This window comes from Pteropus medius, unplaced genomic scaffold (genome assembly GCF_902729225.1).
Source record: "Pteropus medius unplaced genomic scaffold, Ma_sr-lr_union100, whole genome shotgun sequence".
NCBI classification, from domain to species: Eukaryota; Metazoa; Chordata; class Mammalia; order Chiroptera; family Pteropodidae; genus Pteropus; species Pteropus medius.
In genome coordinates, this window is record NW_024347790.1 from 6,826,086 (window position 1) to 6,850,385 (window position 24,300).

The following is a 24,300-nucleotide window of genomic DNA, read 5'->3' on the forward strand; positions in this document are numbered from 1 at the left end:
ACCTGGCACTGATTATTACAGTATTATTGACTATATTCCCTATGCTGTACTTTATATCCCCATGACTATTTTGTAGCTACCAATTTGTACTTCTTAATCTCTTTACCTTTTTCATCCAGCCCTCCTGCCCGCTCTTATCTGGCAAATATCAGTTTGTCCTCTGTATCTATGAGCCTGTTTCTGTTTTGTTTGTTCCTTTATTTTGTTCTTTAGATTACACATATAAGTGAAATCGTGTAGTATTTGTCTTTCTCTGTCTGACTTAATTTCACTTAGCATAATACCCTCTAGGTCCATCCATGTTGTCATAGATGATAAAGATTTAATTCTTTTTTATGGCTAATATTCTATTGTATATACGCACCACAACTTTATTCCTATAGTGGCTCTTAACTATTGGTGAAGGGAATAATTTTTTCTGGTCCACAATATTTTCACTAAAAGTATATTTCACACATTTAATTTTTGCACAGAGCATGACTGGGTAACAGCCCTCCACCTCCACCCTGGACACTAAAAATTCTAGTTCTAGTAGGGTCAGAAGTTTATAGTGGTATTGTTCTAGAGCCAAATAGGAATGACAGCTACCCTAACACGATGTAAACTCTCCTTTTTTCCATCTCTCTTCTCTATCCCTTCTATTTTCACTTTCCCCACTCCATCTTCTACGTAGCTATGAGTAGACTAATAACCCCAAAAGAATGACTTTCTACATGCTGTTCCCCAAAGATTATGCTGTTAAGTGCTATGCTATTCTTCAGGTTAAAGTTAAGCAAATAACCAGAAATGTTAAGACATGCGTATGTAAATATCTTCATCTCGATGCTGTTTTAGAATAGAAAAATGAAAATTGCATAAATTTGAGATTAGGAAGTAATAGATCATCAGTTTTAAGGGCACTATTCCTTCATGTGTGTTTTAACCCCCTTTTTCTTGCTTTATTCCTTCTGTCTTTAAAGTTAGGATGGAGACGTTTAGATGAGCTGTATCTCTGTTCAGGAAAGTTTCGTTTTACTTAGACTTTCTGGAAAAACACTTCTTTTAATCTTCCTTGGCAACATGTGATAATATTTATGGATGTTTGACTGCTTTTGGTGACTGATTTTTTTGGGTAGTGCTGAATTTTCTTTCCCAAACACTCCAATTTTTGGTCGTCTTTGTTATATGTAGGATTTTCTTATTTTTAATTATTAGATATATGATTCAGAGAAAAAATGGTATGCCCAGTATATGGACAATTAAAAGAAAATAAAGTGAATATCCACATACTTAACAACCAAGCTTAAAAGATAGAGCATTGTTCATGCCTTTGACCGCTGTTGTGCCTCTCTCTGATTGTGTTCCCTTTTTCCCCTGAAGGAAACAGTTTTCTGAATTCTATTAATTGTTCTTGATTCTCTTCAGTTTTATTTCTAAACAATATATTATTTAGTTGTAGTTGTATTGAACTTCATGTAAATGGATTATGCTCTATTTATTTGATTCGCAGTATATTTTTGAGCATTATTTGATGCATGTAGCTACAGTTGATAACATTTTTATTGTATAATATTTCAGCATGCCGATTACACCACTGTCTAGTCCACTGTTGAGGAACATGTAGATTTTTGTCAGTGTTTTGCAAACATGAATAGTTACTGTTGTGAACATTCTTATACATATGCAAGAATTTCTCTAGCTTATTGTTCTTCAAACTGCTGGGCATGCGACAAAAAGGGTCATAAAATTGATTTAGTGGAGAGCAACCAGCATTAAAAAATGAAATAGAACAGGAGAAAAGGTTTTTCAGTATCCTCTGTATGTATACACAGTTGAAGTGTAAGACATTTTTTAGAGTGGTTCGTGGTCAAAGAAGTTTGAGTGACACAACTCTAGGGTAGATACTTAGAAGTGGAGTTACTAGGTTGTCAGGAAGACCAGTCCATTTTCAGAAGTGATTATTTCACTTTATTTTCCCACCAATGAATGTCTTCTCTGCTCTATATGTTTAATATGTCAATCTTTTTAACTTTAGTCATTTTGATAGTTGTGTGGTTATATGTTCTTGTGGTTTTCATTTTGCAATTCTCTGGTTATTAATGATGGTAAACCCCTTTTCATGTATTTATAGGCCATTCGGATTTTCTCACTTGTGACTTGGAGATAGCTTCTCTATGTTAGTGGTTCACTTTTTTTATTTAATGAAAAGTTCTTAATTTCAATGTAGTCAAAATTTTCAGTTCTTTTTATTTTGTGGTTAGTGCTTTATTGTGACCTATTAAATTTTTCCTAACTTAAGGTCTTGAAATTATTCTATATAATCTTCTAAAATAATTTTTTTCCCTGCTTTTCACTTTTAAGTCTATAATCAACCCATCTGATTTGATTTCGTGTATAGAGTAAAATAGGGAGGAAAACATATATTTATTTTACATATTAACATTTATATATTTCATACTTATTATATGTAATATGTGTTACATATTAATTCAATAGGAACATTCAGTTTTTTTAACACCATTCTTTCCTCTTCTGCTATACAGTGGTATTATATCATAAATGAGCAGTTCCTGTATGTGTGGATTTGTTTCTGGATGTTCTGTTCTATTCTTTTGATTCGTCTTATCTTTGTGCCAACACTGCAGTTTAAAATGACTATAGTTTGACCATCTGAATGGGAAAATGTATTTCCAAGCAACGCCTCCGATAAAGGCCTAATATCCAAAATATACACAGAACTCATACAACTCAATAACAACAAAAAAACAAACGATCCAGTCATAAAATGGGCAGAGGGCCTGAATAGACACTTCTCCCTAGAGAACATAGAGATGGCCAACAAATATATGAAAAGATGCTCAACATCTTTAGCTATTAGGGAAATGCAAATCAAAACCACAATGAGATACCATCTCACACCTGTTAGAATAGCTTTTAATAACAGGACAAGTAATAACATGTCGGAGAGTATGCGGAGAAAAAGTAACCCTCATACACTGCTGGTGGGATTGCAAATTGGTATAGCCTATATGAAAACAGTATGAAGGTTCCCCAAAAAACTAAGAATTGATCTACCATATGATCTAACAATCCCTCTACTGGGTATTTACCCCAAAGACTTGAAAACATATGCCCGAAAAGATATTTGCACACCACTGTTCATGGCAGCATTATTCACAGTGGCCCAGGTGATAGATGATTGGCTTTTAGAAGCTGTGGTACATATATACAATGGCATATTACTGAGCCATAAGAAGAGATGAAATACATGGATGGACCCTGAGATAATCATACTAAGCAAAATAAACCAGACAGAAAAAGTTGAAAACCACATGATATCACTTATATGTGGGATATAAACCTAAAAGCAATAAACAAACAGGACAAACAAACAGAGACTCATGGACATGGACAATAAACTAGTTAGTGGTTACAAGAGGGTAGGGGCATGTGGGGAGGTAGACAGGGTAAAGGGGCTCAAATAAGTGATAACAGAAGGAAATCTAACTATGGAAGTTGAATACAATGTAAATATGTATATGCCTTATTGTTAAAATGTACAGCTCAAACTTACCGGATTTCATTAACCAATGTCACCATGAAAAAATTAATTAAAAAAAATGACTCTAGCTTGTAAGTCTAGACATGAAATAACAAATTAGCCCTTCCTTCTTGTATTTCTCTTTATTTTTTAAGATTTAATATCTTGCCTATTGCTCTTTGCATTTGATAACCATTTCGAATCATTCTACAAAAAACTCTTTAGCATTTTGATTGGCTTTGCATTGCTTCTATAAACAGTAATCTCCAATTATTAGGTTTTCTTTTTTCTGATAAAATCTACACAACATAAAATTTATATTTTAACCATTTTTGAGTATGCAGTTCAGTGGCATTAAGTATATTTGCAATGATATATAACCATCACCAGGACCTATATCTAGAACTTTAAAAAAAATATATTTCAAAAATGAAGTTAACATACAATATTATATTAGTTTCAGGTGTACAACAGTGATTAGACATTTCTATACCTTATGAAATGATCACCCTAAGTCTAGTACCCATCTGATACCATACATAATTATTACAATACTATTGATAATACTTCTTATGCAGTACTTTACATCCCCGTGACTAATTTTATAACTGGCAGTTTGTACTTAGTCCCCTTCATTTTGCCGGTCCCACCTAACACCCCCATCTGGCAACCATCAGTTTGTTCTCTGTATCTATGAATTTATTTTTGTTTCATTCATTTATTTTTTTTAGAATCTACATGTAAGAGAAATCATTAGGTGTTTTTGTATATCTGGCTTATTTCACTTAGCTTCTGACTTATTTCACATCATTCATTGCAGATGACAAGATTTCATTCTTTTAATGGCTGAGTAATGTTCCATTGTATATATATATACACCACATCATCTTCTTCCATTTGTCTGTTGATGGACATCTAGGTTGTTTCCATATCTTGGCTATTGTAAATAATGCTGCAGTGAGTATAGGGGTGTGTATATCTTTTGAATTAGCATTTTTGATTTCTCAGATAAGTACCCAGAAGTGGGATTGCTAGGTCATGTAGTATTTCTACTTTTAATTTTTTTAGAATCTCCATACTAGTTTTTATAGTGGCTGCACCAGTTTACAAACCCACCAGCAGTGCATGAGGGTTCCTTTTTTTCCACATCCTTGCCACTTATTCTTTGTTGTCTTTTTGATAATAGCCGTTCTGACGGGTGCAAGTTGATATTTCATTGTGGTTTTGATTTGCATTTCCCTGATGACTAGTGATGTTGAGCATCTTTTCTTAAGTCTGTTGGCCCTCTGTATGTCCTCATTGAAGAAATGTTTGTTTAGGTCCTCTGCTCATTTTTTAATATTGTTTTTTGATGTTGAATTGTATCGTGAGTTTTTTATATATTTTGGATATCAATCCTTTATTGGACATATTATCTACAACTTTTTCATCATTTCAGACAGAGATTCCGTACCTGTTAAACAATAACTCCTCATTCTACCTTCTTCTCAGCTTGCTTTTATCCTATTTCATGTCTTTTTTAAAATTAAATTTACTGGGGTAACAATGGTTAATAACATTATGTAAGTTTCAAATATACGGTTCCATAATACATCATCTATATATTTCATTGTGTACTCATCACTCAGAATCTAGTCTCCTTCTGTCACCACATATTGACCCTCTTTACTCTCTTCATCCTCTTTTCATGCTCCCAACTTTTTATCTCTCTGACTGTCTACTATAGATATCTATGTAAGTGAGATTGTACAATATTTATCCTTTGTATCTAGCTTATTTCACTTAGTTTAATGTTTTTGATGTTCATCTTTTAATATACCGTTGTAGATGTGTTAAAATTTACTGCCTTTTTATGGCTGAAAAATATTCCACTGTATGTATATACCACATTTTGTTTATCCATTCATCTGTTGATGGATGTTTAGCTGTTTCTCCCTTTTGACTGTTGCAAATAATGTTGCTAATGAACATTAGTGTGCACGTATCTATTTGAGTCTCTCTTTTCAAATTTTTAGGGTATATAGTAGGAGTGAAATTGGCTGAATCATATGGTTATTCTGTGTTCAACTTTTTGAGGAATGGCCAAAATGTTTTTCACAGAGGCTGCACTGTTTTACATTCCCACCAGCAGTGGATGAGGGTTTCAATTTCTCTACACCTCCTCCAACTTTTTGGGTTTTTTTGATAATAGCCATGCCGGTGATGTGAAGTGGTATTTATTTCCTTGTGGTTTTGATTTGTATTTCCCTAATGATTGGTGATGCTGAGCATCTTTTCATGTGCTTTTTGGCTATTTGTAAATCTTTGGAGAAATGCCTGTTCAGTCATTTGCCCATTTTGTAAGTGGGTTGTTTGTCTTTTTGTTGTTGAATTATAGGAGTTCTTTATCTAATTCTAGATACTAAGACTAGTATCTGGTTCTGGATCTGGACTCTTAGCAGATATATGACTTGCAAATGTTTTCTTGTATTCTGTGGCTGGTTTTTTCACTCTCAGATACATAAAGTTTTAATTTCGATGAAGTTCAGTTTAATTTTTGTTTTTTGTTGCCTGAGCTTTTGGTGTCATGTCCAAAAACTCAGTGCCAAACCCAGGGTCACAAAGATTTCCCTAATGTTTTAAATGCATTCCTTAGGTTTTAGCTCTTATGTCTAGGTCTTTGATCCATTTCGAGTTAATTTTTTTAAAGAAATTAAAACACTTTAAAAAATCATGAGTGGATGATTTTTTAGTTAATTTTTGTGTATATAGTGTAAATAAGGTAAGGGTCCAACTTCACCTTCATTGTTTTGCATGCGGATATCCAGTTTTCTCAGCACCATTTGTTGAAAAGACAGTCCTTTCCCTATTGAATGCTTTGACTCCTTTGTCAAAAATCAGTTGACCATATATATGAGGATTTATTTCTGTGTTCTCTACATTGTTCTCTGAGTCTGTTTTTATTCCAGTTACCACACCATTTTGATTAATGTACTTTTTAATAAGTTTTGAAATCAGAAAGTGTGAGGCCTCCAACTTGGTTCTTTGTTTTTGTTATTCAGAGTCCCATAAGATTCCAAATGAATTTTGGGAGATTAGTGGACATTCGATCTTGTCCAAAATGTCCATGAAGACATTTGGTCCTTGTCAGAAAAGGTCCTTGAAATTTGGTCCTGTCCAAAGAATCCATTAGCGTATTTGGTCCATGCCAAATGGTCCTTGCTATTTGGGCCTGTCTAAAATATCCATGCTTAGAAAATGTCCCTGGGTTCAAATAGCTGATGATGTTTATTGATACTTTTGGTTTACAGGATTAATTCATAAAAAATACTGTTATGTTTTATTGGTCCTGTGTCTGTATTGCCAATAGTAATTTTTCTTCCTTCAGCATAGACGGTGATGGCACATATGGTTAGGAAGATGGGTTGTTGTGGACAAGACGTTTCCATAGATGTTTTGGTTCGGGACCAAATATCTCCATGGTCATTTTTGACAGGACCAAATGTCCTGCAAGGATTTTAGAAATGCATTTTTCTATTTCTGCATAAACTGTTGTTGGGATTTTTGGTAGGGATGGCATTGAATCTGTAGATCACTTTGGATAGTAATGACATCCTAACAGCATTGTCTTCCAATCCATGCATACTGATGTCTTTATATTTATTTGTGTTGTCTATAATTTCTTTCAGCAACATTTTGTAGTTTTCATTGTATAAGTTCTTTGTCTCCTTGGATAGGCTTATTTCTAAAATTTTTTATGCTATTATAAATGCATTTGTTTTCTTAATTTTCTTTTTTGGTTTATTCATTTGCAGTTATTTTTAATTAAATCTTTTATTTAAGTCAAATGTAGAGTTACATGAAGGTGTAAGAAATAATACAAAGAAATCTTGCATACCATTTACCCAGTTTCCCCAATGCTAACATCTTGAAGAACTATAGGACAATATTGCCACCAGGATATTGAAATTGATACAGATAACAAACGGAATAATTCCATCACCAGAAGGATCCTTCATGGTACCCTTTTTTATAGCCACACTTGATTCTTTACTGCCCTCAGGCTTAATCCCTGGTAACTACAAATGCGTTCTCCAGTTCTGTAATTTTATTACTTTAAGGATGTTATATAAATGGAATCATAGAACATATAACTTTCTGGGATTGGGTTGTTTTTTTTTTTTCCACTCAGCATAATTCTCTGGCAATTCATCCAGGTCATGAATGTATCAGTGGTTTGTTCCTTTTTAGTGCTTAGTATTCTATGTTATGAGTATACCACAGTTTGTTTAACCATTCATCTGCTGAAGAATACCTCAGGTACTTCCAGTTGGGGGTTATTATGAATAAAGCTGTTGTAAATATTCATGTACAGAATTTTTCATGAACATAGGTCTTCATTTCTCTGGGATGAATGTCTAGTTGTACAATTGCTGAGTTGTATGGATAACTACATGTTCAGTTTTTTTTTAAGAAATTGCCAAACTTTTTTCCAGAGCGACTCTACCATTTTACATTTCTACCAGAAGTTTGTGAGTAATCCAGTCTTTAAACATTCTTGCCAGCATGAGGCATTGGTTTTTTTTTAGTAATTTTTATAGGCGTGTAGTGATAATCTAATTTGATTTTAATTTGCATTTACCTGATGGCTGATGATGTGCTTATTCATGCCCTTATTTGCTGTCTGTATATTCTCTTTCAGTCAAATGTCCATGACTTTAGCCTGTTTTCTAATTTGTTTGCTTATCTATTTGTCTGTTTGTCTGTCTGTCATTAGTCAGCTGGACTTAGTTTATGTTAGATGATTCCTATTTTGTTGGTAACGTTCAAAGCAGCATATAGTTGGGAGCCTGACAAACATACGCCTTCTCTCCATCAGGCCTGGGGTGGAGAAGGAAGCCTCTGTCTTTGCTGTGCTCACTGCCTTCTGTGCCTTCTTCCTCCCTCAGTCTTCTGGAGCATCAGTGGTTCCTTACTTACCTCATTATTATCTAAATAGTAATTTTTACATCATTTGCTTAGGTTTTTATTATTATTATTATAGAGCTTGGCACTTCTTATATAGTCTAAATATAAGAGCTTTGTTAAGTATGTGATTTGCTTTTTTTCTCCCATGCTGGAGCTTGTGTTTTCATCCTCATAATGGGCTTTTTTATGCAGTTTCTAATTTTGTTGAAGTCCAGTGTATGAATTTTTCCCAATATGGACCATACTTTTGTTGTAAAATCTAATAACTCTTTACCTAAACCCTAAATCCCCCCAAATTTTGTTTTCTTTTAAAAGTTTTATAGTCTTATGCTTCACATTTAAATTTATGATCCATTTTAAGATAATTTTTATGTAAGATGTGAGACTCAGGTGAAGGTTTTTTTGTTCGTTTGTTTTTTGCCTATGGGTATCCAAATGCTCCAGTGCCATTTGTTGAAAAATTGCTCATATACCTTGGTACAGCTGGGCATCTTCGAGTGTATGTCTGGGTTTTCTGTCTGTTACATTGACCTATGTGTCTGTCTGGCAGTACCACACTGTCTTAATTACTGTAGCTGCATAATATAACTCTTTGAAATTAGATAGATGATTCTTTCCACTTTATTCTTTTTCAGAATTATAAGTTATCGAGTTTTGTTATTGGTTTTTAAAAATACATATATTTTAGAATAACTTGTCTGTATCCATCCAAAAATCTTACTAGGCTTTTGCTAGGAATACCATTAAACCTGAATATCTATCAGTTTGTGGTGAATTGACATCTTTATTATGTTGAGTTTCCTAATCTATGAACATGCTATGTGTTTCCATTTATTTAGATTTTCTTTGCTTTCTTTTGTCAGTTTTGTGTAGTTTTCAGCCTACAAGTACTGTACATGTTTTATGAGTTTATACCTAAGTATTTAGTTTCGGGGGAAGCAATTATAAATAGTGCTTTATGTTTTTTCTTTTTTAATAATTAAGAAAACTTTCGATTACAGTTGACATACAGTAAGTATTGTATGTTTAATTTTTGTGCCCATATATTTATTGGTAGTATATGGAAGTAACAATTGATTCTTATATTTACCTTGCATCTTGCGACCTTGTTGAATTTACTTATTAGTTCTAGAGTCTTGTTACAGAGTCCTTGGGATTTTTGGTAGATAATTGTGTCATCCGCAAATCAGGTTATTTTTATTTCTTCTCAATTTGTCTACCTTTTATGCTTACCTAATAGCTCTCGCTAGAAGTTCTGCACCATCTTAAGATCGGTGAGAGTGAACATGTCTTGTTTCTGACCTTAGGGGGAAAACATTTACTCAGTGATGAGAACATTAAACAGGATGTCAGCTGTTGGGTTTTGTTGATGTTCTCTATGAACTTGAGAGTATTTACTTGTATTTTGTTCCTATTTTTCTTAGCTTTTTTTTTATTATCTTGAATGATGAATTTTGTCAAGTATTTTTTCTACATCAATATATGTAATTTTTTTCTTTAGCCTGTCAAGATGGTAGATTACATTAATTGATTTTGAGTATTTAATCTGCTTTGGAATAAGCACTATTTGATTATGGAAAACAATTCTCTTTATATATCGTGAGATCCTGTTTATATTTTGTTGAGGATTTTTCTGTCTATTCAGGAGGGATATGGGTCTGTAGTTTTCTCTTTTCATACTCAATTTGTCTGGTTTTGGTATTGGAGTAATATTAGCTTCATAAAGTAAATTGAGAAATGCTCTTTTTCTGTTTTCTGGACTTGATTGCATAGAATTGGTGTTAATTCTCTAAATGTTTGGTACAGTTCTCCAGTGAAACTGTCTGGGCATTCATATTTCTGTTTTGGTAGTTTTTGGTAGTACACATTAAAATTTTAAAACAGTTTTAGAGCTATTCAAATGATCAGTTTCATAATTGATGAGTTGGAGTGGTTTTTTAAATTTTTTTGAGGAAGGGATCCATTTTATCTAAGTTGTCAAATTTGTGTGTGTGAAATTGTTGGTAGCATTTCCTTAGTATCCTTCTGATGTCTGTAGGATCTGTACTGAATCCTCTATTTTACTCCTTACACTGGTAATTTGTCTTCTTTTTTTTCTTTGTCAGTGTTGCTAGAAGCTTATCAATTTTATTGATCTTTTCAAAGAATCAGCTCCTTGTTTTGTTGACTTTTTATTTTAAATTTCATTGACTTCTCCACTTACATTTATTTTTTCCTTCCCCTTGTTTTTTTGCTTTTATTTCTTTTTTTTTTTTTTGGTTCTTGAGGTGGAAGTTTAGGTTATTGATTTGAGACTTTTCTTCTTTTCTATGCATTTTTATAAATTTCCCTCTTATCATTGGTTTAGCTCTGTCCCACAAATTTTGATATGTTGTATTTTTATTTTCATTCAGTTGAATATATTTTTTTTCATTTTCCTTAAGGCTTCCTCATTTATTATTGTGCCACTTCTTAGTCTTCTCTGGTTTCTGATGAGAAATTTACCCTCATTCAAATTATTTTTCCCCTATAAAGTGTTGTTTTTCTTTAGATGTGTTCAAGATATTTTTTTTGTCTTTAGATTTCAGAAGTTTAATTAGGATGTATTTAGAAGTAGTTGTCTCTGGAATTATCTTGTTTGAGATTTGCTCAGATTCTTGAATACCTGTAGTTTTATGTCTTGCCAATTTGGGGAATTCTTCAGCCATTATTTATTTGAGTACTTTTTCAGTCCTGCTTTATTTCTTTTTCCTTTCTGGTCCTCTAATGACAAAAGCACATTTTTTCTGTTATAGTCCCAAAGATCCCTGAGGCTCTGTTTGTTTATTTTTTTCCCAGTCTGTTTTCTTTCTGTTGTTTACATTAGGTAATTGTTATTGTTATATCTTCTAGTTCCCTGATCCTTTCCCTCTCTTTCCTTCATTCTGCTGTTGAGGTCATTCATTGAGTTATTTATTATGCTTATTGTACTTTTCAGTTCTGAAATTTCCATTCGATTCTGCTTTGTGTTTTCAATTTTTTTGCTGAGGCTTTCTCTTTTCATTTCTGTGCTCATAATTGCTCGATGAATCATTTTTATCATGGCTGCTTTAAAATCTTCATCAGATAATTCTAACATCTCTGTCAGATGTTAAAATTACAAATATCTCAGTGTTGGCATCTGTTTGGCTTTTTTCAATCAGTTTGAGATCTTCCTGTTTCTTGATGTGAACGATGATTTTTAATTGAAACCTGAACATTTTTTGCGACTTTGCACCTTAGGTAAAGCTGTTGTAGCTGGCTTTCTCTGACGCTTGTCTAACAAAGGAAGAGTGTGGGTACCATCTTCTTATGCCAGGTAGGGGTTGAAGTTCAAGTTCCCCACTTAACCTCTGTTGACATTTGAAGGCAAATGTTTGTTATTGCCAAGCAGAGTTGGGAGTTTTGGCTCCCTGCCTGATCTCAGAGGATGTGGCCTCATTTACCGCTTTGTGTTGGTGAGAATCCTGACTCTGCTAGACCTTTCTGATATCACCCTAGTGTGGACAGGGTGGATTCCCTCTTCTGCCAGATGGAGATAGAAGTCTAGGTTTTCCACGTTGTGTCCATTGACATGTGGGGGGAGGTTCTCATTACTAGCTGGTGAAAATGAAAGTTCCGATTCCCTGTTTGACTTGTGCTTGCACTACCCCAGTGGGAGTCTTGGAATGACTCATAGTCCCGTGAGGGTAGATACCTAGGTTCCCTACTTGAGCATTGCAAGAATAGGTCAGGCCAGTTTTCTTCTGTGCTAGAGAACAACAGCTACTGTCTAAAAAGTTTTCTTTCTAGTTAATATGCACCCTTCTCAGTCCTTTGTCTAGAGAGAGAAGCCTTTTGTTGGGGCTTTTTTTTTTTTTTGGTCTGTGCTTGTTGGTGCTTTCAGGTTTCTGACTTCTTCCATTCCAGGAATGAGATATATTAGGCAAAAACTCAGGGACATCACTGCTATGCTGTTCCTTGGGTCCTGTGGTCCCTAGCTAATTTGCCTTTTTCCCTTAACCTTTTAGAGTATATATTTTTTTATTTGTAATGTTCATGGTTTTTGTTTCATACTTAGCAGGAATAGAGAAATGCACATTTGCTCCATACTCTCAGAAATGAAGTCTAGCCTTTGATTTAGTTGCCTTTGCTCTGTTTTTCTGTTTTATATTTCATTGATTTCTGCTCTGATTTTTATTTATTTTTATTTTTTTATCTTCTAATTGTTTAAAGTACAAGGTCCTGAAGCCATTGATTTGAGTTGTTTCTTTTCTAATATAGGCATGTAGTGCTTATAAATTTCTCCCTCAATTACTGTTTTAACTTCCACAAATTTTGGTAGGTTTTGTTTTCATTTTCATTTTTTTAAAAATACTTTCTATTTTCTATTATTTCTTCTTTGACTTGTCGGTTACTTTAGAAGTATATTTAGATTCTAAATATCTGGGGATTTTATATTGATTTATAAATTGGCATGGTCAGAGAAAATTCTTTGTATGACCTGAAACTTTTAAATTTATTAAAAGTTGTTTCATGGCCTAAGTATGACCTGTCTTGGTGAATGTTCTATATGTCTTTGAACAGAGTGTATGTGGTACTAGTTTGTGTAAAGTGTTCTGTAAATGTCACTTAATGTCAATTTGGTTATCATTCTGTTCGATATTATTCAGACTTCTGTATTCTTGCTGATTTTCTAGCTATTGGTTCTGTCAGTTATTTAGAGAAGTTTGTTGAAATCTCCAGAGTAATTGTGGATTTTTAAATTTCTTCTTGTGGTTGGTATTTTTACTTTATGTAGTTTGAAGTTATTAGGTAAATAAATGTTTAGGGTTTTTTAAACATTTTTATTTATTTATTGTTTTATGGTGACATTGGTTAATGAAATCCAATAAGTTTCAGCTGTACACTTTAACAATAAGGCATATATATGTTTATACTGTGTTCACTTTCCGTAGTTAGATTTCTTTCTGTCACCACATATTTGACCCCCTTTACCCTGTCTACCTCTCCGCTTCCTTCCATCCCCTACTCCCTGGTAACCACTAGTCTATTGTCCATGACCATGAGTCTCTGTCCTGTTCTTTTGCTGCTTTTTGGTTTATATCCCACATATAAATGGTATCATGTGAGTTTCAACTTTTTCTGTTTGGCTTATTTCGCTTAGCATGATTATCTTGAGGTCCATTCATAAACGTTTACGATATTTGTATCTTCTTTATGAATTAAACCCTTTATTTTTGTGAAATGATCCTCTTTTTTCCAATAATGTTGATTTTCAAATCTTTATATGCTATTAATATAGCCATTTTAATTTTCTTTTGATTTTGTAGTATGTAGTATGACTTTTTTCCCTAGCTGCTTTTAAAGATTTCTTTTTTCTGTATCTCTGGTTTTAGGCAATTTGATCATATGTTTTGGTTTACATTCTTCATGTTTCCATTGCTTGGTGTTTATTTGAAGAATACTTTGTTTTATGTGTTTATAATGATCAAATATGGCAAATTGTCGACATTCAGATTTTTTTCTGTATTTATCTCTTCTGTGGCTCTAATTAAAACTATTTTGGCCTCTTGAAGTTATTTCAAAGCTAACTTACTCTTTGTTCATTTTTTAAAGTATTTTTTCTCTGTGTTTCATTTAGGTTAGTAACTATTAACTTGGTTTCATGTGTTATAAATCTTATATAGTATGTTTTTCATCTTAGACCTTGTAATTTTCTCTAAATGTTCAAAATTTTTTATTTTTGATATTTCTACATAACATGTTTAATGTTTTCTCTAGCTTGTTGAACATATGGAATGTATTCATAATAATTGTTTTAAAGGACTTTGGTAATAATTATTATCTATGTCATTTCAGGATTGGTTTGACTGACTGATTTTTGTTTCATTATGGTTGTAATTTCCTGAATCTCTGTATGTCTTGTAAGTTTTTATTGACTTTTAGTCAATGTGAATTTTATCTTGTTAGGTTCTCTCTTTTAATATGCCTAAAGATATTTTTGGACTTCGTTTTGCGAAATGGTTAAGTTACTAGAAAACAGTTTGTTCCTTTTGGGTTTTGTTTTTATCTTTTGTTTGGACAGACCAGAGCTATGTTTAGTATTAATTTTTCCCTCCTGAGGCATTACCTTTCTTAGTATTCTGATATGATATGAATTATTAAGTTTTCCATTCTGGCTTTTGGGAACAGATATTATTTGGATCTTTGTATGAATTCTAGGTGCTGTTACATCTAAATCTTTTGGTGGTTCTCTCCTTGACCTTGAATAGTTCTCTTACATGAAAATACTAATTAGTTATTCAATATATTCTAGGGTAAGCCTCTGTAGATCTCTTCATTTTTCTCTCTCTCCCCAGCTCTCTACTCAGTGCTGGTCTTCCTTGTGAGCTCTAGCCACCTTGGGTTCCTTGGACTCGCAGCTCCATTTCCTCAACTTTGGGAGACAGGCTCTGCCTGGGTTCCTTCTCCCTGTTCCACGGCCTGGAAACTCTCAAGGCAGTAAGCTGGGCAAATGTATGGCTCATGTCATTTGTTTGTCTCCCAAGGATCACTGTCTTATCATTACTTGTTGTCCAAAATCTTTAATGCTGTTGTTTCATACATTTTATTAGGTTTTTATTATTTCATGCAGAAGGTAAATCTGGTCCCTTTTACTCTGTTTTGACTGGAGGTGGTAATACCATTGTGGTTTTATTTTGCATTTCCATAATGACTAGTAATGTTGAGCACATTTTAATTTGCTTATTGATCATTCGTGTGTTTTCTCTTATGAAGAGTTTGTTCAAACCTTTAGTCCTTTTCCTTTTTTCCCTTCCTTGTTTTTTGCTTTCTTTCTTCTTCGTTTGTCTATTTCTTTTGAATTAGAGAAGGTCCTTATATGTCCTGGATATACCTGTTCTTTGTTAGATAAATATGTTGTAAGTATTTTTCTCCAAGTCTGTGGTTTCCTATTTATTTTCTTAACTGTGCCTTTTTTTTTTTTAACTGTGCCTTTTGATGAGCAGAAATATTTGTCTGATGAAGTCTAATTTATCAGTTTCTTCTTTTGTAGTTATTGCTTACTGTGAGCTAAGACACTTTTGCCTAACCCTGAAGTCATGAAGGTAATTTCCTTTGTTTCCTCTAAAACTTTTTGGTTTTGCTAATTTATGTTTAGGTCTGCGATGCATCTCAAATTAAGTTTTGTAGGTTTTATTTCTTGCATATGGATATCTAGTTGTTTCTGCACTTTTTGTTGAAAAGAGTCTTCTTTCCTCACTGGATTGCTTTGGTGAAACATCACATGGCTGCATAAGTGAACTCTATTTTAGGAATCTTAATTCTGTTCCATTGATCTATTCGTCTATCTTTATATCATTCACTATACTATATTGATTATTTGTAACTATATAGGAAGTCTTGAAATTAGATTTGCAAGTCTTTCAACCTTTTTTATCTTTATAAAGATTATTTTGCATATTCTAAATCTTTTGCGCTTCCATATAAATTTTAATATTAGTTTTTCGATTTCTCCAAAAAGGCTAATGCATTTATAATTGCAATTGCTTTGAATCTGTAAATCAGTTTGAGGAGAATTGACATGTTAGCAATGTCAAGTCTGCCTATTCATTAGCATGGTATAGCTCTCCATTTATTTAGGTCATCTTTATTTTTTTTCTGAGCAGTGTTTTGTTTTCAGTCTTCAGTCTTGCATGTCTTCTGTTTTTAAAATTGTTTTTATTTTTCAATATTTTATGCTATCGTGAGTGGTATTTTAAAGAATTCAGTTTTTAATTATTTGTTCTTAGTATATGGAAGTAGAATCGACATATATATTGACTGTGTCTTAACACATTAATTCTACAAGGTTTTTGGTAGATAATTTAGAATTTTCTAGTAGTTGATCATGACAAAACTTTACCTCTTTCTAATTTATATTCTTTTTATTTTCTTCCTTTATTGCATATTCTTAAATCTTGTTCCTATTCATTGGAGAAAGCATTCAGTTTTATACCATTAATTATGTCAGTGGTAGGCTTTTTATTGATAACTGTTATCAGGTTGTTTTAAAATATTGGTTTTATTATTATTTAAATATGTCAGGCAAGACTAATAGATCAGGAGAGGAAAGGTTCACGAAGACACAGGTGGACACATGGGCCCGCACTACGGTCACTTAGGAGGCAGAGGGAGCAAAAGAGAAAAAGTAAAGGCAGAAGCCTTTATTTTGGTTTCCGTGGGAGGAGTAGGCAAGGAGTGGTAATTAGGTTTAGGGTTGTCTAGTTTCAGTAATTTCAAGGGTTCTGTGGCATAGGGGTGGCATAAGGGCTTTCCCTAGTTGTCTGGTACCTGGCCCTGGGGTGATTAGGGCAGGGGAATGCAGTGGCTGGAGTGTAAAAGATGGTTGGAGGTATGGGCTCTGGATTGGGTGATTTGCATATGAAAACTATCTGGAGAGTTGTTTGCTGTCTCCAGGAATTGGTCAGTCCCTCTAGGGTCAGCAAGCCTTCAAAGTATAAAAAATCAGAATGAAAGATATGATTAATATACAGATTGACTAAGATCTTTTCTATTCTTAGTTTTCTGGCAGCTTATAGCATGAATGGATTTTTTTTGTCAAGTGCTTTTTATGCATCTGTTGAGATGATTATATGATATATTAAAAATTACTATGGTGAATTTCATTGTTTTATTTTGAAGTGTTATATAAACTTAGTCTTTCTGGGTAAACTTCATTTGGTCATGGTTTATTGTCCTTTTAATATATTGCTGGATTTAAATTGCTAATAATTTATTAAATATTTTGTATATATGTACATGAGGATGTTAGTCTAATATTTTTTCCCCCCTCTTTAACCCCTCTCCTCCCTGCCACTTCCACCCCTGAACTTCGGATGTTGCCATTTCCCCTTAAGAAATGGATCTCTGAAGGCGGGGCGTCTCCTCCCACACGCTTGCAGTGTGCATCTGGGGCCTGGCACACCCAGGGTATGGTCCGTGGCTCCACCTGGGGTGTGAACGCAGGACCTTCTGCACGTAAAGCAGACTTGCTAACCACTACATGATGGAGCCACCCTCAGTCTTAATTTTTTTGTAGTTTCTTTTCAGGTTTTAGTATTGGTATGTTCATGATTAATACTACTTATGCTGAACTTGAAAATGATTTTGGAAGTATTGTCTGTTTTTTGAAAGTGTTTGTGTGAGATTGATGCTAGAAAGCTTGGTGATTTGAAGAAATTTACCCGTGGAAAGTTCTGAGCCTAGAGTTCTGTTTTGGGGAAGGATTTTGATAATGAATTCAATTTAGAGTTTTTCTAAATTTTGTTTCATCTTGTCAATTTTGGTAAGTTGTATTTTTCAAGAAAGTTTTTCATTTCATCCAAGTTGTTGAATTGGTTAGCATAAAGTTATTAATAATCTTTTGTCCTTTTAATATCTGTGGGTTCTACAGTGATATTCCTTCTTTATTCCTGGTACTAGTAATTTGTGTGTGCTTTTAAAATCAATTTAGCTAGAGGTTTATCAACTTTGTTGATCTTTCCTAAGGACCAGCTTTGACTTCAAATTTTGTCTACTGTTTCTTTTTTATTTCATTTTTTTCTGCTCTCATCTTTATTATTTCCTTTACTTTGTGCTTACTTAGCACCTTTATAGGTTCTTTAGGTGGAATCTTAGGTCATTAATTTTATACCTTTATTTTTTTATAGTGTGGTCAGGGAACATGCTCTGTAAGATTTCAGCCCTTTTAAATTCATTGTGTCTTGTTTGGTATATGTGTAGTCTTTCATAGTGAATGTTGTACCATGTTCACCTGACAGGAATGTGTATAGTAATTGTGGTATTGCTTAAATTATCCATGTATTTATTGATTTTTTTTTTTTTTTGGTCTAGTTTTGTCAGTTACCGAGACAGATGTTAAAATATCTTACTGTTTATAGAATTGTGTATTTATCCCTTATGATAGTTTTGCCTCATTTTGAAGAATTGGTACTAGGTGCACATTTATGACTTATGTCTTTATTTAAGGCTTATTATTATAAGTCTCTTAAGTTTAGTCTCAACATTTAATGTAATTATATGATTGGATTTAAGTCTACCATTTTCTGTTTGTCTCATTTTTTTTCTTTTACTATATTTAAAAATTAATATTTAAAAAACAACTTTAATGATAAAATTCACACATCTTATAGTTCAGCCACGTAAAGTATACAATTCAGTGGTTTTTAATATAGTCACAGAATTGTACAGCTATCACCATAATCAATTTTAGAACATTTTCATACCTCAAAAAAAGCTCTGTGCCCATTAGCAATCACTACCCATTACCCAACCTCTCTAGTCCCTGGAAACCATTAATCTACTTTCTCTATTCTGGACATTTCATAGAAATGGAATTATGCAATATATGAGGTATTTTGTGAGTGGCTTGTTACTTTTAGCATAATGTGTTTAAGGTTCACTTAACGTTGTAGTACATTAGAGCTTTATGTCTCATTCATTAGTTTATGGATATTAGGTTTATATTTACATTTTGGTTATTATGAATAATGCTGTTATGAACATTCGTGTACAAATTTTTGTGTAGCATTTTCATTTTTGGGGGAGTATGGAATTTTTGAGCCATGTGATAACTCTGTTTTTAACCATTTGAAGAACTGCCAAAGAAGCTACACCATTTCGCATTCCTTCGGCAATATATGAGGCTTCTAATTTCTGCATATCCTTGCCAATAGAATATTATATTGTTTTTCTTTTTGATTTTAGCTATCCTAGTGGTATATCATTATGGTGTTGATTTGTATTTCCTTTATAACTAATGATGTTAGACTTCCTTTCATGTGCTTTTTTGGTCATTTATATTTTCTTTCGAGAAATATCTATTTAGATTCTTGGCAAAATTTTCAATTGGGTTATATATCTTTTTGTTATTGTGTTATAGGGCTCTTTATATATTCTAGATATAAGTCCCTTATCAGACATGTGACTTGTAAATATTTCTTCCATTCAGTGGATTGTCTTATTTGTAGCACGAAAGATTTTTGATTTGGTAAATTCTAATTTATTATTTCTTTTGTTGCCTCTGCTTTTGGTGTATCTAAGAAACCATTGTTTACCCTAGGTCATGCAGATTTACTTCTCTTTCATTCTAAGAATTTTATAGTGTTAGCTTTTACATTTAAGTATATGATCCATTTTGAGTTACTTTTATACAATATGAATAAGGGGTCCAACTTAATTTTTTTGCATAGAGACAAGAATTTTTAATTTATCATGTTTGTAAAGATATTTCTCTTTGCATTAGTTTCTTAGCATTCCTCTAGCAATTTTAATACATTTCTTTACCTTTTTATAGTCTATTCATATAGTGTACCACTTATAGTTAATACCGTACCACTTTTTGTAAAGTGTAGAAATCTTGCAGCCTTAAAAGATTCTTTTACATTACCTCTGTCTGCTGTCAATTATGCTGTTGTCATATGTATTAGATCTACATGTATTATAAACCCTGGAAGACAATATTATAATTTTTGCTTTCAACAATATCTATTTTTAAGAATAAGAACTAAAAGTTTTTTTGTATTTACCCAGATATTTACCATTTCTGGTGCTCTTCTTTGCTTCTTAAAGATGTGCATTTTCATCTAGTACCATTTTCCTTCTTTTTGAAGACTTATTGTAGACTTAATTGTAGTCCATGTCTGCTGGTAATGAATTCTGTTTACTCTCTTTTATCTGAAAATACCTATTTGACCTTAATTTTTAAAGGATGTATTAGTTGGTTATAGAAGTCTTGGTTGACAGTCTTTTATTCTTCAAACACTTTAAAGATGTTCTTTTATTCTCTTTTGGCTTCTATGGTTTATGATGAGAAATCAGCCATATCCAGTCACTGTTCTCCTGTATCTGATGTGTCATTTTCTCTTAGCTGCTTCAAGACTTTTCCCATTGTTTGCTTTTTAGGAAGCAGTTTGGCTACTTGGGATACACTGAGCTTCTTGAATCCATAAATTAGTCGGTCTTCAAATTGAGGAAGTTTTCATTTATTATGTCTTCAAAATTTTCTTTCCTATTGTATTTTCATATTCATGTCCCCACACCCCTTCCTGGCCTTCAGTTATACATGTTAGACTTCTTGATACTGTTCAGTAAGTCTCTGAAACCCTTTTCATTTTTTTCACTGTTTTGTCTTTTTCAGATTAGATCTTATCTATTAATGTAGCTTTGAGCTTACTGACTGTTTCCTTTTTCATGTCATCTTGATTCCATTGTTAAGCCTGTTCAGTGAATTTTTTACTTTACATGTTGTGTTTTTAAGTTTTTAGAATTTTTATTTAGTTCTTTTTATAGTTTCTTTTTTGATTTTTAAGATTTTCAATTTCATTTGATATAAGTATGTTTTCATTTACTCATAGAACTTACTTATAATAGCTATTTTAAAGCCTAATTCCAGTGTCTAGGTCAACTTAAGGTTGACCTTCACTGATTGTGTTTTATCTTGAGCATGATTAATATTTTCGTGTTTCTTCATAGATTAGGTAATTTGGATTGTTAACTAGACACTGTGAATGTTACGTGTGGGAATTCTGGAGTCTATTATATTCCTTTGAAGAAATCGATTCTCTTTTTATCAGCAGTTGATTATATTGGATTCAAACTGCCTATTATATTTTGAGCAGTTGCTTAAATTTCACTTTATTTCTTTTTTTCCTTAACCTCTCTAGCCTGTTTTGTGCATGAATGGAACGTCAGTGAAAGATTTGGGCATATTCTGTACATAAAAATTTGGGAGCTTCCCCTGGTTCCTCATGTATTCAGACCTCACTTTCTTGGTTGCTGTGAGCTTTAATCTTCTTTTTTTTCCTGGTATTGACTACAGCAGCCACTATGGGCTGTCCAAGCTCGTCTTCAGGCTAAAAGCATCCAGGTTTTGACTTTGGTGGGAAACCAGAATCCGTCTGCTTATCTGTGTAAGGGTTTGTCTCTTACGAGCTTACTTAGCTGTTTTGGAAGTAGTTCATTTTATCCTGGACTTAAAAATATTTGGGGCGTTTCAGTTTGTTGCAATTATTGTCTTCATTGGCCTTAAGTGATTTCATCTTTGGGCAGCGGGACCTTCTCTAGGTTGGCTCACAAGTCCTTTTGACATGACTAAAGTAGTCTCTCTCTTATACCTTTCTTGCTGTCTGATAGAACAGGGTATTCTGGGCTTGTTTGACCAAGACCAGGAATCATCACTTTTTCTAGGAGTCCTGCTTCCTTTGGGAAATGTTTGGAGACCACAGCCTGGGCAGTAGGGGCGCTCATTTCTACTGTGGTAGTCATGGTTCTTTCTAAAACACCAAATAGATTTGGATTTATTTTTTTCTTTTGCTTAAATAAAGAAATGATGGTAAATGTTTTATCTTATAGGTACTTTTTTGTGTCACAAATACATCTTTTTTATGAGGAAAATCAAACTTAAAGCTTGAATTTATCCTCCTCCTTATTAATCTATAGTACTGTTTTCAATTATTATCTTGTTGCTTTTTGTAATATAATGATGAGCATAGTCTGGGTAAACCAGTGTAGCTGAATGGATTGTTACATAGCCATAGCCTCCTCAAGGTCAGTGTTTCAAGTGAGCTTGATTTGACTTGGTATAATGAGTTTTATCCTTTGGCAAAAGAATTCAGTATAAAGTAGAAAATGTATTTGGAAATTGTTGCCTATATTACAAAGATGGAAAATAGTTGCATGCTTTCCTACTGTACTACATGATACAGAAAAGAAAGAACCACTTTGTGTAACTTCTACTTGTTTGGACCATTGCAATTAAAGGCTATTTTTTCTTGGTAAAATGTGATGAGACGCTTTAATATATGCTTTTTTTAGGGTCTCCTTATAATCCGTACACCCTTTTATAGGATTTTTTAATGCCTTTTAATGCTGTCTCTCACTTAATAAAATAAGATGGATCTGTGGAATTCTAATAGTAACATGTGTAGCTGCAGGCTGCCCTGTAAAACTTTTCAGCTTGGATTGGTTTTCTGTAGGATCTCTGTTGTCCAGGGGACCTCATACCAGATCCTTTCTTCTTGAGTTTAGGGTGCAGTCTTCTAACTATAATGTAACCTTCTTTTCGTTTCTTGAATCATTTTTTTCTCTCAAGTCTTCTAGATAATCTGTTTTTATCTTTAGTGAGAAGACACAGTCATAGTGTTTTACTTCACATATAGTAATGTATCTATAAAGATTTAAATTATCACACAAATGAAGTATTTTGGAATAAGAATCATTCATAATCTTACCATTCTCATCACAGTCCTGTTAATATATTTTGTATATTTTCTTCTAGAGTTTTTAACTCAGTTAAAGTCTTTGAATATAGCATTAATTCCCTCATGTTTTACAGTTAGTCTTTTTACAAAATTTTTATAGTTATAAACACCCATGTAAAACATTTTTGTAAACATTCTTTTCATGTCTTGAAATTATAGTATATAAATGATATAAAAATGGCACAGTACTTAATAAACGCTAGTTCCAACATATTATTTACTTTGGCTAACTTTGATCTTCCTCATTTAAAAAATGTATTTGTGGCATAAAAAAGTATCTGTAGGATAAAACATTTACCATCATCATTTCTTTATTTAAGAGAAGTAATGGGATCAGTATTTTTCTTGAAATCATATAGCTAAATTGCTCTCCAAAAGAATTGGATTATGGTGCAATCAACAGTATATGAAAATAAATGTTCTCTGCACTCTGAACATTAGGGGATTATCTTTTAAGAAAAGCTTTAATTTAGTGGACAGAAATGCCTGTTCTGTTCTGTGTGATTTTTATATTCATTTATTTGGATATAAATGAGACTGAATGTTTTTTCATATATTTGTTGCATCTACTTTTCTTAAAAATATTAAAAAAAAATTTTAATGGTCTATTCTAATGTTTTTGTTTTAAAGAAGTTTTTAATTTCTTAGATTTATTTATAATTTGTACTCTACCTTGAAGGAAGAGCAAGTGTTGTCATAAGTTTTGGACAGAGCTTAAAGTCCCTATATATCATAGGAGGTTTTACATGTGGATCCAAGGACAGATCTGGTAAAATTTGGGAGTCACTGGCATGTCCTAATAATTTAATTGGTAACAGACATATAGAAAATGAATGAGATTGCCTAGCGTTTAACATGAAATAAGAAGGCATCTTAAGCCAGAGCCCTGAGGACCTACCACATTTAAAGGTTGGATAAAGTTATCAGAAAGGTACTGGCTGCCGAGGAGGTAAGAGGAAAATCAGCAGAGTGAAATACTGGATGACAAGAAATACAGGATCTTGTGGCCTATGTTTTGTGTACTTAATTCACTATTTGATCTTTATTTGCTGTTCTTATTTCCTTTTGTAATTTATTTATATTATTATATGCTGCAAAAGCTCCTTGGGGAGCAAGGTAAGGTACAAATAATAAATACTCAAGTGTGAAAAAAATCTCAAGTGTGATCTCCAGGAACATAGTCTTTATAGTAAGACAATGTCATTGAAACTGTATTATTTTCGTAATTATAATCTATTGTCTTGTCAGTAGCAAAAAGACATGGTAGTACTGGCTCTGTGTTTATTTCTGGTTTTAAATTGGGGGGTGATGGTAGTGAGCGGAATCCATAATAACTTCTGAGTACCATTGTGTGTGAATAAAAGTAACTTTAGTAATTAGATCAGTTCCTTTCTTCCAAAAGGCAGGTCAGCACATGTGAGATCATGCCTTCCCACTTAAATCAAAATTCTAAATTTTTGAGTTTGGCTCTTTATTTTAGGAGAAATCAGACCTAATTGACTAGAATAATCCTAGCTGATAATAGGTAGGAAGTAAAGAGATAGAGAGAGGCAA

General features: G+C 33.0%; 1 protein-coding gene and 1 non-coding gene across 23 annotated transcripts in view; one reads left to right on the forward strand and one right to left on the reverse strand.

Moving 5' to 3' along the window:
- MLLT10 (MLLT10 histone lysine methyltransferase DOT1L cofactor) overlaps window positions 1–24,300 on the forward strand; it is a 188,659-nt gene that overhangs the window by 15,334 nt on the left and 149,025 nt on the right. The window lies entirely within an intron of this gene.
- On the reverse strand, window positions 8,456–8,519 carry LOC120614753 (small nucleolar RNA SNORD42). Its single transcript, XR_005656068.1, has one exon. It is a non-coding gene; the product is annotated as a small nucleolar RNA SNORD42 (small nucleolar RNA).